Genomic DNA, 10,342 nt, shown 5'->3' with positions numbered 1-10,342 from the left:
GGGGTTAGCAGGGACCCATTGTGGATGGAAATCTGTCCAAGGCCTCACTGAGTCCCCCTCTCCCCTGCTGGGCAGGAAGGTGTCCTGCTCTGCCTGGGAGACACCATCAAAGACACAAGAGAGCAAATTCTGGCCCAAGTCCACCTGGGCTTCTGAGCAACAGGACTGAGACCCTAACCCAGTGCAGGTGGCTGACCTGGGACACACACATGCCCACTGCCCAGCCCTCCCAGAGACTCTCAAATGACCTCCACAGTGTGGGTAGGAATAAACTGGGTCCCTCAGCTCACAGCACGAAGAGCAGACTCAGTCCAGCAGTCACAAGGGACAGCTGCATGGCTGGGTGGGGGACCCTACACCTGCTCCCTGCTCACCTGTCTGGCCCTGGGCTGACCTGGGGACAGGATCCTGCCCCTCCCTCATCTTCATAAAGGCCCCTCATTTTGCCATGTAGGTGGTGATTAAATCATTTTTGGGGGGGATCCTGTGAATTTATGTTCTTAATTTTGCATAATTAGCCATCATTACTCTTGGGTTTGATTTCTTCTGAGAAAGCTTATCTGGAAGGGAGAATGTTATCAGAATGGGAAGCAGTACACCTCTGCATTAAGAGCTAGCAAGATAAAGCAATGGCTTCCTCGTATGTACCCCCTACTCCCATGGTCTTTGCTGCCCCAGCCCCAGGGATCCTGGACCAGCCCCCGGCTCTCCAAGCTCCCCTGAGAGAGCTGGTCCTAGTCCAGGCTCCAGCTCCAGCCTTGGAGCTGATGTCTCCACCCCGCCCTTTCCTACCAGACCTCTTGAACTACAAGCAAAGTGTCCATCCAGCCTGCTCTAAATGCCCCCACCAGGATGCCCATGGCTCCCATTGCAGCCCCCTCACCCCTTGCAGGCTGAATTGATCTCCTTTCCCTCAAATGTACCCTGGCTCCTGTGTTCTGTATTCCCATCAGTGCCCCCAGTGACCCTGGGAGACCACATTGACCTTCATGTCTGCTACCCATACCACCAGGGCTGCTGGCCCCACACACGCCCCTAATCCACCTCCTCCCTCTATTACTGCTGCCCTTCCCCCATTCCAGACTTGTGAGTACTGGGGTGACTGCACTGACTGACACACCCTGAGTGGTCTCTGCTTTCCCTGCCCCTCGTTCCTCCTCCATTCTGCTCCCAGAACTTTCTACCAAATGCAAATGGCATCATCTTGCTCCTGTGCATGTGTGTGTGCATTTGTGTGTTTGTGTGCATGTGGGTATGCCTGTGTACACATGTCTCTCTGTGCATATGTGTCTTTCTATTTGTATGCATGTGTACACGTGCATATATGTCTTTTGTGCCCACACATATCCGTGTGTATGTGCGTAGACGCATGTGTGCATGTGCAGAGTTGTGTATGTGTCTCTGTGTGTGCATATTGTGCTGCATATGTGTCTGTGTGTGAGTGCATATGTATGTGTGTGTGCCAGTGCATGGCAGGGGGGAGGCTCCAGAACATTGCCACTGCTACCAAGTTCTTGCTCCAAGGGGTGAGTGAATCCACCTTTACCAGGTCCCATAACCTTCTGTGAACCCTCCAGCCCCAACCATGCTGTTCCCCTGCTGGGGTGCATCACGCATATGGTAACCACCAAGCTCAGGGCTAACTCTTTTTTTTTTTTATAATTTTACTTATTTATTTATTTTTCCCCCAAAGCCCCAGTAGATAGTTGTATGTCATAGTTGCATATCCTTCTAGTTGCTGTATGTGGGACGCGGCCTCAGCATGGCCGGACAAGCGGTGCGTCGGTGCATGCCTGGGATCCGAACCCGGGCCGCCAGCAGCAGAGTGTGCGCACTTAACCACTAAGCCACGGGGCCGGCCCAGGGCTCTCTTTTTTGAGACATCTTCCAGCTGCTCCTGAGGAGGGTCAGACATCCTGTTGTGTCCCCCTTTCATGGCTCCTCACACACCAATGACTCCGTCCAGGACTGCTGTGGGCAGGAAGGAATATTTGCATTCTGTGTGCACTGCACCACCCAGAGGCCCTTGGAATTGTTCATGTCAGAGAGACGGATCCTCACTGATTCTCTAACAACACTGCATGCAATGCACTTCCCATCCAGTCAAGGGCCAGAACCTGTGAATATGTTAGGTTTCAAGGCAAAGAGACATGAAGGTGCATATGGATTAAGGGGGCTGGTCAGCTCACCTTGAGATGGGAGCCATCCTCGATTGTCCAGGTGGGCCCAGAGTAATCATATTTCTTACAAGTGGAAGAGGGAGGCAGGAGGGTCAGAGTAGAGAAGACGTGAGGACGGAGGCAGAGTCAGAGTGATGTGATGTGAGGACTCTGCTGGACACTGCTGGCCTTGAAGTTGAAGGAAGAGCCCAGGAGCTAAGGGATGCAGTGACCTCTAGAGGCTGGAAAAGGTGAGAAAATGGATCCTCCCCAGAGCCTCCAGAGGGAACCTGCATGAATTAGAAAAACAACACTGGTCTGTTGACATCGGTGATTTGAGCAGCACCACTTCAGCTGAGTCAAGAAGGCGTCCCGTTGTCCAGCAGACAAGGAGGCAGGGCTGGTCTGCACAGAAAAGGTACAGGAGGTGTGTCTATGTGAAGATACCTGGCCCAGCCCCTGCAGGACCACGGGCAGGAGTTGTTCACCAGTCTTCAAGTGGGCGTTTCAATGGGTTGTGATTCAACCTGAGGTGGAGAGCACTGCCCCTGGGCATGAGAGTGGCCTGTGTGAGTGTGTGTGAGTGTGTGTGTGTGTGTTTCTTAGGACTGTTGTAACAAATCACCACAATGTTGGTGGTTTAAAATAACAGAAACATTCTCTCATGGTTCTGAGACCAGGTGTCTGAAATCAAAGTGTTATCAGGGAGCTAACACAGTGCAGATCCCAATGAATGATACCTGTGGCCTCAGCCCCATGTCTGAAGGCCCAGGGTGGCCTACTGACTGGGCTCTTCCTAGGGTGGGGCTGGGGTGTCCCACTGCCCCCTGCTTCCTGCACATTCTCCAGGCCGATTGTCCAGATATTTGTGAATTCTGTGAACTACGGGATCATCTCCTTGTAGTTTATTTATGCTTAAATTAGCTAGAGTTTCCTCTGGTATTTGTAGTCAATTACCTTCATTGGTCCAGATGCTTCTAAAGAAAAAATTCACCCCTGTGACCCTTGCACCCTGAGGTCAATGACAAAACTAGCTTCCCAGTGTCCTTGGTGCATATGTATTAAGGGGGCTGGTCAGCTCACCTTGAGATGGGACAGTAGGACAATGAAAAGTACAGCTTGTGAAGGGAAACAGAAAACTCATGGAAGGTGCATTGAGAGCCTACAAAACTTGTGTGATCCAAAGAACTGCGACCCTCATGCCACACACACTCTGGGAAAAGAGGGGGTGTGCAATAGGAACAACCCTGCTACTTGTTCTAAAACTGATCAAATCTCAGAAAGCACTTACTGAAGACTAACTAACTGCTCTAAGATTTCTGATGGATTTTACTTTATAGTTTCAATCTTTTGTGAAAAAATTCCTGATTTCATTGAATTGTCTGTTTTCTTATATTTCATTGAGCTTTTTTATGATGGCTATTTTGAATTCTCTGTCATTAAGGTTATACATTTCTGTGCTTTCAGGGTTGATTTCTGGGTGCTTGTCGTTTTCCTTTTGTTCTGGAGATTTAATATATTTCTTGGAAATCTTTTCATGTCAGTACATGTGGATCTACCTTATTGTTTTTAATTGCTCTATAATATTCCATAACATAGAAGTACTATAATAGTTTTAGTGTAAAACTGTCATAGAAATAGTGATATTTTTGAAATTTAATTTTTTCTCTTTTTATAATATAGTTTTTTTAATAACGTTTGAGTGTGGGTTTCTTTGTTTCCTTGAAGTTGGAATTTTCTTTTTCTTTCTTTGTTATGGTTGGTTTCAAGGAGGAACATGAACCTTCTTTGGTCATCTTCAGCCAGGTGTCTTCATTTATTTACTCGTATCTTTGCATAATCGACTTCCAAAGAAATTATGTTGTATTTGGCAGCATTTGGGAACTGTTTTTTTTTTTTTTTTAAAGATTTTATTTATTTTATTTTTTCCCCCCAAAGCCCCAGTGGATAGTTGTGTGTCGTAGCTGCACATCCTTCTAGTTGCTGCATGTGGGACTCAGCCTCAGGATGAACGGAGAAGTGGTGCCTCGATGCGCACCCGGGATCCAAACCCGGGCCACCAGCATCGGAGCGCGTGCACTTAACCACCAAGCCACAGGGCCGGCCCTGGGAACTGTTTTATTGAAGAGATTATGAAATGTAGATTAATTTGTACTATTGTAAGCAGTCACTTGTATGACTGTTTTGGGAAAGTCTTTTTTTGTGAGGATGATCAGATGTGAGCTAACATCCATGCCAATCCTCCTCTTTTTGCTGAGGAAGACTGGCCCTAAGCTAACATCATGCCCATCTTCCTCCACTTTATGTGGGACGCTGCCACAGCAGGGCCTGACAAGTGGTGCCTCAGTGTGCACCCGGGATCCGAACCCAGGCCGCCAGCAGCGGAGCACACGCACTTAACCGCTATGCTGCGGTGCCGGCCCTGGGATAGTCTTCACTGTACCTATACTTGTGCATTTAGATTTTTGAACTTTAAAATTATACCACTTTTGATTGTTACAGTGTCTTTTCAAAGAGAAACATCGATTTTAAGCAGTTTCTAAGAGAAAGGAAACAGATACCATCCCTACTGGGACTAAGCACTGGTATGATTTGATTTAAGTTGCATGAGAAGTTGATGATTGTATCTAAAGTACCATTGTTGCTACTAATATTATTACTACTACACTTACAACTCTGATGATGATACTAGTAGTATAGTAACAAAAATATTTATTAAGTATTTATGTGCCAAGCACTTAGCATAGTGGTATCTCATATATCTAAATAGGCATTTTCACAATATCATCATTTCCTTTCTCATTATTGATATTACACAATAATAGTCATGAATAGTCAAACCATGGTATAAGCAAAAGGTTAGAAACAAGCATTTGATTTACAAAAAGGAAGCTTTCCCATTCCTTTGGAGCTTCCTTAACCCTTCTTGAAGGAAGACAAATGCATCCTCTTGTGGGTATCACCAGTACTGCTTCGACTGGTTGACATACTTAGCTGTGTGACTTTGGGATATTAATAAATGTCTTTCAGCCTGTTTCCTTACAGTAGAATGGAGACAATATTGCTTACCTTGTAGGAATGTTAGGGTGAAATGAGAAAATATACATCAAGTGCCTGAGACATTTTAGGCATTTAAAGTGAGCAACTTGAATTTTACCCATATATAGCAATGATTGTCAATTGGGTTGGAGGAGAGGACATGTTCTCCTATAGAAGCCTATCAGAATTTCTTTTATTTTTTTATTTTTTATGTTTTTGGTGAGGAAGACCGGCCATGAGCTAACATCCTTTGCCAACCTTCCTCTCTTTTTTTTGCTTGAGGAAAATTGGCCCTGAGCTAAATCTGTGCCCATCTTCCTCTATTTTGTATGTGGAATGCTGCCACAGCATGGCTTGATGAGTGGCGTGTAGGTCTGTGCCCGGGATCCGAACCTGCAGACCCCGGGCCACTGCAGCAGAGTATGCAAACCGCTACACCACTAGTCATCAGAATTTCTGAGTGAGGCCTTTTTAAAATCATATATGATCTCCCCCAAATGGACATTCTTTTCTCCTCTTTTTCTTTCCTCCCCCTCTCAACTCCAGAACTATGGTTATGTCAAACAACTTTTCCTGATGAAAGACTTTCATGTTGGGATAGAGTGGAAGAAAGCTTGAGAACTTTTGATAAAAGTAGTAGTTTCCAACTTCCCTGTATCAGATCACTTGGGGATCTTGATCTAAGCAGATTCCCTGGCTGAACTACCTAACAGAAGTTCTCAAACTGTAGTATGCATGCACACGAAGTGCAACTTCCTTTGGATTGCTGATAGTGAAAGGGAGAAGGGAGGGGCAGAGAGGAGAGAGATGAGTTTTGTGTTTAAGAATGAAGAATCCAGTTGACTTTCTGTACATTTTTAAGGGTCGCATTCTGCTTTACTATGTCTCCTTGTAACTAACTACCCGCATTTATGCATTGTGAAAGATGGGTCTGTAAAGAAAACATCACAGGGGCCGGCCCCGTGGCTTAGCGGTTAAGTGCGCGCGCTCTGCTGCTGGCGGGCCGGGTTCGGATCCCCGGCGTGCACCGGCGCACCGCTTCTCCGGCCGTGCTGAGGCCGCGTCCCACATACAACAACTAGAAGGATGTGCACCTATGACATACAACTATCTACTGGGGCTTTGGGGGGAAAATAAATAAATAAAATCTTTAAAAAAAAAAAAAAAAAGAAAACATCACAGGGACTGACGCCCTGTGAAGGGAAATGCTCCTGACGAATAATGCCAAAAACCACTCTCCTAAACAACTCCAAGAAGGTATAGTAGATTGATACTCCTTTTTCCCCTTTAGTAGTGCAAAGAGATGTTAGGCTCATTGAAATCTTAAAATCATGCAGAATTTCCCTAGGGATATAATAAGGTTTTGGTGAATATAATTTTAATCATTCTCTTTGAGTTTAAGGAGTTTTAACCATTTCTTTCTGATATGCTTGTATCTGTTTCCTCCTAGGTCCTACGTTATATCACTAAACAGGTTGTGTGAAAGGTCGATAGAAAGAAGTCAGAAATAAGTGCCGTGGAATAGAGCAACGTACTTGTGGTTACTGGATAGTGTTCTAGATCACCACTGTCAAATAGAAATAAGACGCAAGCCACACATATAATTTTAACATATAATTTTAAACTTTCTATAGCCACATTAAAGTAAAAAGAAAGGCAAAATTAATTTTAATAACTATTTTATTTAACCCAATATATCTAATATATTATTCCATCAGGTGCTCGATATAAAAAACGATTAATGAGATATTTTACTGTTGTTCCATACTAAGTCTTAGGAATCCAGTGTATATTTTATACTTACTGCACATCTCATTTTGGACTAGCTACATTTCAAGTGCTCAACAGCCAGATGTGGTTAGTGTCTGTTCTATTGAAGAGCACAGGATTGATATTATTGAATAACAGCAATCTGCTGGGTGCTTATAACCTATAAAGGGGGCCACCCTTATAGGTATCAACAAATTCCAATCTTTCAAATGAATGTGACTACCAAAGGCAATACTTAGGTATATTTTCATATTTCAATCAATTTTTAAAATCAGTCTGAATCACCAAGGAAATGACCCTTGTCTTTGGGTCATTAATGTGATTTCTTAAATGAGATATGTTTTGTTCTTTGTGAAATAACTACACCTAAATGAATTTTTCTTAAGGTCCTTATTTTAAGTATGGCCAAAACTATGGCTAGGATTGAAAGTTTTACGTTTAGAGCAACATTGTTTTCTTGATTTGTTTGGCCTGTAGTCTGATAGAGCAATGTTACTTCTTATTTGCTAAGCTGTATAGAATTTAGATTATGACTGCTAAGTTTCCCCTTTAGCATTTTCAGCTGTCCCAGTAAGACATATGGAAACGATACAGATTCTAGAACGCTTGACTCTACTCTCTGCCAGTGAACTTATACCATATGCAGAAGTATTAACATCCAATATGAACCAGCTATTGAATTCAGGGGTTCTGTGGAGAATGCTTCAAACAGTCAATAAACTATGGATGGTTCTTAATACTGTGATGCCTAGAAGGTAATTTCAGTGTATTGTTACACGTAATAGATAAGTGTATAGCAGTGATTATATACAATAACCTAAACTTAATGGGTGAAAAAAATTGTTGAGTGTTTAACAATATAAATCCCCTCTGAAGACTACTAATTAAAGAGTCATTATAACTTTAAGAAAAAGCATAAATTTGATCTTAAGAAACAGAGAGAAACTATAAAGTATTTCCAACTTGAGAAACTTCTTTAAAAGTGAGTTCTCCTCTATAGGCATCTGTCATTTGTGGCTAATTGTGATTTAGATCACTATTGTGTCTTGCATCATTGTGGTGGCTCCACATTTTGCTGCACATTAAAATCACCTGGAGAGCTGTTAAAACTCTTGATCCCCAATTGTAACCCATGCCAATTAAATCAGAATGTCTGCGGTTGGGAGTCAGGCATTAGCATTTTTTTTTAAGATTCCCCAGTTGATTCCATTATGCAGCAATGTTTAGAGAACACTTGACTAATTATTTCTTCTTGAGTCAAATGGGTCTCTGCTGGTCCATAGATTGCATCAGAAACACCTGGTCAGCTCTGAAAAACAGGATACTGGGCTGGCTTTCCCTGAGATATCAGATGCTTAATGTTCAATTAAGTAATTTCGATGCGAAAAAGAAAAGCATACACTTAAAAAATACTGTAAGAATTTTCATATTTTTAAACAAGGCAGTTTTGTAGTCTTCTAAGATTAAATACAGCGGCTCCTGTTTTGTTTTGTTTTAAACTGAGGCTTTGGAATATTTTATGTGAGTAGGAAACCTCTAGGAGTTCAGAAAAGGTTGAAATAAATGGTTTCTAACTAAATGCAGCGCACATTCTTGGATCAGTTTTCAAAGACTGGTCAAAACCTGCTGTGTTTAAATAATAACATGCTGTTTTTCATCACATTCATTGATGATGTAAACAAAATGTGTAACTATATTAGTAAATGTTAATATTCATGTATTTTAAGTTAAGGTTACAAAATTTGTCACAATGTGATTTTTTTATTCAAGTGAAAACAGATGTGTGCAGCTATTTTGAATATTGGTTTATAAACATTCCTATTCTTTATCAAATGAACTTGTAGTTTTTTGTGTTTTCTTTCACTACTGTTCACCTGAAAGGAACAGTTCAAGGGACTGGAATCCAGGACTGTCCGGCTCCAGAGCCTACGTGTATCCATTTCTGTTAACGCCCCACACATGTCAAATGGCCATAAAGGCTAGAGTCGGGTGAGAGCCTTAGGAATTGAGCGGAGGAAAATCGTAGTAGTTTCCCTGGAGCAGTTACTTAAACGATTTGATATTTAAAAAAATTGTAAAAGCAGAATAAAAATTTGAAGCTATTTTTAAGTATTGATAAATTATCCTTCATTCCACTGTTTTAACAGCAAGTTACATTTTTTATACTTTCCCTCCATCTTTGCTTATGCATATATATTTTCACATAATGGAATTCATAATACCCAGTAGGGAGTCTGCTTTCTTTCATTTAACTTTATATGAAATTTTTTTGCAAGTTGTTTAGTTTTGATAATTATTTTATTGGCTTCAGAATGATCAAACTGATATATCATAACCGTATAGGGTGCTATTACTAGACCGGGAGGTTGATGACTTTTTTCAGGATTACAGTAGGCACTGTTATCAACTGAGGTATTTTTACTTTTTCTTTCTTTTGGATTACTCTTTTAGGATAAATTTTTGAGCCAGAGATTACTAAATTAAAAGGTAGAATTTATCTTTAGCACTGTACATTTTGCAATTTGGGAAGATGCAGTAAAACTGAAAGGGAGGCAAACAAATCCACTCTCCTCCCGCTGCTCCCCCTGCAGCAAACCTCTCCCCAAACTAGTTGCTCAAACTTGAGAAACTGTCTCACGTTTTGCTTTTTTGAGACACTAGTCCTGGAGCCAAGCTTAAGCTATTCAGAAATTGACAAAATCACAATTTGGAGAGATCATGATTAACTCCCTACCTTCGAGGAAGCTGAAGTGTACTTCGTGGCAAAGAATAACAACCCGGTTTGAGGAGGGACAGAAGGCGGATGAGCCTTGATGGAGCAGAAGTGACCGGGGCGGGAGCGCTCTAGAGCGTTGCTCTGGTTGAACTCGCTATCCGGGGAAGCCTCGAACATCCTGAGGTTCTGGGGCCAGTCGTCAACCAGCCTTCTCGCCTGGCCGGGCTCAGGCGTCTGGCAGTTCCCGCCTCCGTCTGTGCCACACCCGGGCCGCCGTGAAGTTCGGAAACGTGAGCTGAGCGGCACTGACGGGCGCTCTGGGAAGAACCCGGCAAGGCTTCAATGGGTTTCCTTTCAGTTGGTCTACAGACCTGAAGAATGAGACTGCGAGTTTCCAAGGAAACGGATGCACGGGTTAAGGCGCCGGTTTCAAAATCTCAAAACGGAGAAGACTTTTCCTTTAAACCCTGTGGTCTGCGAGAGTCCTTCGCTTTTCAGGCGTTCCCCTCTGGGCCACCAAATACTTTGTGTCGGTTTTTATTGCGGGGGCTTCCCTCGGGGGCCAGGGTTCGCGCCCCTTAACCTCGCGCCGGGATTGGTTGCTTGGTTTCTGCTCTGGCGGGTGATTGGGTGCTGGGAGTCGAGGGGGCGGGAGGCG

The 10,342-nt window shown here is 43.2% G+C and overlaps 1 long non-coding RNA gene across 1 annotated transcript; it reads right to left on the bottom strand.

Annotated features, from left to right (window-relative positions):
• Positions 1–1,662: 1,662 nt before the first annotated feature.
• LOC147911424 (uncharacterized) lies at positions 1,663–10,267 on the bottom strand. Its single transcript, XR_015550910.1, has 3 exons — positions 9,703–10,267; positions 2,190–2,449; positions 1,663–1,971 (listed from the first exon to the last, which is right to left on the bottom strand). It is a non-coding gene; the product is annotated as an uncharacterized LOC147911424 (long non-coding RNA).
• Positions 10,268–10,342: the final 75 nt, after the last annotated feature.

The sequence above is a fragment of the Ceratotherium simum genome, unplaced genomic scaffold (genome assembly GCF_057802395.1).
Source record: "Ceratotherium simum simum isolate JZ-2026a unplaced genomic scaffold, ASM5780239v1 HiC_scaffold_43, whole genome shotgun sequence".
Classification (NCBI taxonomy): domain Eukaryota; kingdom Metazoa; phylum Chordata; class Mammalia; order Perissodactyla; family Rhinocerotidae; genus Ceratotherium; species Ceratotherium simum.
Note: the sequence above shows the minus strand (reverse complement) of the source record. Positions and strands in the feature narration are given on the sequence as shown.